Source organism: Penaeus vannamei, chromosome 37, assembly GCF_042767895.1.
Source record: "Penaeus vannamei isolate JL-2024 chromosome 37, ASM4276789v1, whole genome shotgun sequence".
NCBI lineage: Eukaryota > Metazoa > Arthropoda > Malacostraca > Decapoda > Penaeidae > Penaeus > Penaeus vannamei.
Window position 1 is genome coordinate 25551760 of NC_091585.1, and position 2500 is coordinate 25554259.

The following is a 2500-nucleotide window of genomic DNA, read 5'->3' on the forward strand; positions in this document are numbered from 1 at the left end:
GTAATTATGTAGAATAGACATAGATTGGTATTTTAGATTTACTATTTTCATTTTATTTCTTTATTATTTAGGAATGGGATAATCCTGTGGGAAAAACAATATGTAGATGTAGATCACGTTCATTATCCTAATACACACACACACACACACACACACACACACACACACACACACACACACACACACACACACACACACACACACACACACACACACACATACAGATACACATACACACACACACACACACACACACACACACACACACACACACACACACACACACACACACACACACATATATATATATATATATATGTGTGTGTGTGTGTGTGTGTGTGTGTGTGTGTGTGTGTGTATCATTCAGATCTTGTACGATATATTGGGAGTTAAAAACGGCGGGAGTGTAAACAAAGAATAAGTAAAAGGAAGTACGTTCACTGGTCTGTTATTTATCAACCCTACATGGCGCAGTGATTGGTTTATTTCTACACACCTACCATGGCATCAGTGTATATTCCTGTTCTTTTTCTTCTCTCTTTATCTCTCTCTCTCTCTTCCTCTTATCTTTCTCTCTTCCTCTTCTCTCTCTCTTTCTCTCTCTGTCTCTTCTCTTTCTCCCCCTTCCTCTTCTCTCTCTCTTTCTCTCTCTCTCTCTCTCTCTGTCTCTCTCTCTCTCTCTCTCTCTCTCTCTCTCTCTCTCTCTCTTTCTACCTCTTCTCTCTCTCTCTCTGTTTTTTCTTTCTCTCTCTGTCTCTTCTCTCTCTCTCTCTTCCTCTTCTCTCTCTCTGTTTCTTTCTCTCTCCCCCCCCCCTCTCTCTCTCTCTCTCTCGCTTTCACATTGGCGTCTGGTCCTGTGGCAGCTTCGGTGTCACATCTCGAACGAATCTGCCACCGCGGCAATGTGTCATTAGGGTCGGATTTAGTAGCAAATTTCAACTATTAGAAGCATATTAGTGTCAATTTAGACTAAGTATTCGAAGCATCTGAAATATGAACCTTTTTTTGGCTGCGATCCAATATCTGCCCACATTGACCATGGCGATCCATTTACCTTTGTACACTCTTCTGTTCAAATTGCAAGTGGATGTTCGTGTGTGTGTGTGTGTGTGTGTGTGTGTGTGTGTGTGTGTGTGTGTGTGAGAGAGAGAGAGAGAGAGAGAGAGAGGAGGTGTCTGTGTGTGTGTGTGGAAACGAGATGAATCAGTATCTATCGTGAATTAGCCAGCACTTCATGGAATTGAAAGAAAATAAGTTTCAAGTCGTATTTCGGTCGCTATGGAGTTTCAGAAAAGAATCCGCCCCGGGCGTCACTTATATGAGACACCGGGAAAAATAAGCAATGTCGGGCTGCCCGCCAGAGCGACGTGTCTCGCGGCTGCGTCCGAGGCAGAAGCGGCGCGGCCGGGCGGGCGGACAGACTCCGGGGAAGCTCCGCCCGCCGGTTTTGTGGCCGCCCGGATTTTTTTATTTTGGCTACAAAATGTACCCGGCGTGACTGGGTTAACAGGGATTCTCGCTTTACAGACATTTTCCATGCAACGGCAGAGTGCTATGTCGAGAGTGTTCAGAGGACGATAAAAATAATTAGCAACCGTTAATATAATTTTCTTCAGAATCACCACTCATATCGTTCATTTTAGCGAGACACACCGGCCGGCCGAAGATAGCGCTCATCTCTCTCTCTCTCTCTCTCTCTCTCTTCAATCAATCTATCGTTCCCTCTCTTCCTTTCTTTTTTTCTATCTCCCTTCCATCAATCTGTCTTGTTCCTATCATCACTCTCTGTAAACGTGACACTATCTTGTATTTCCACAAAATCCTCCGATTCATGAATTATTTCACTTCCGTCTAACATTATTTAGTCTTTTAACCATCTCTCTGTCTTTTAGCTCGTGTGATTGTCTGTCAGTCTGTCTCTTTGTCTCTTTATCTGTAATGCTTTCATACAATAAATTTATTCAAGGTCAGATGAACAGAATTTAAGGTAATTTCTCTGGCGGGGGATCTCTCTATCAACCCCTTCTCCGCATTTTTCTCTTTCTGTCTGTTTATCTGTTTATCTATTTTCTATCGTTTCCTTTCTTTCTGCTAATTTCTCTCCTTCATCCGTGTATCTGTGTTTGCTTTTCTGCAATACATGTGGCGCGGGAAGCAATGTTCGCCAACAAGGATTGATGGGACTTTCACGTTGAGAATAGATTGATCTCTGGATTGACGTTCTGCGCTGTCTGGCAAGATGAAAGAAAGAATGGAACTGAAAGGAAGGAAGAGAAGTCAACCTGGTTAGAGTTTGTTGTTATTTACCTTTTGCGCTCATTTTTAATGCGGTGTATTGTTGCCTCTCTCTTTTTTTTATTCACTTCTCTCTGTGTGTGTGTGTGTGTGTGACCGTTTTTTTTCACTCTTTCTCTATATTGATCCCTCTCTCTCCATTTCTTTGTTAATATTTGTCGATGATAAACCGGAGAAGCGAGTGATGATCGAGTGGAAATTCACA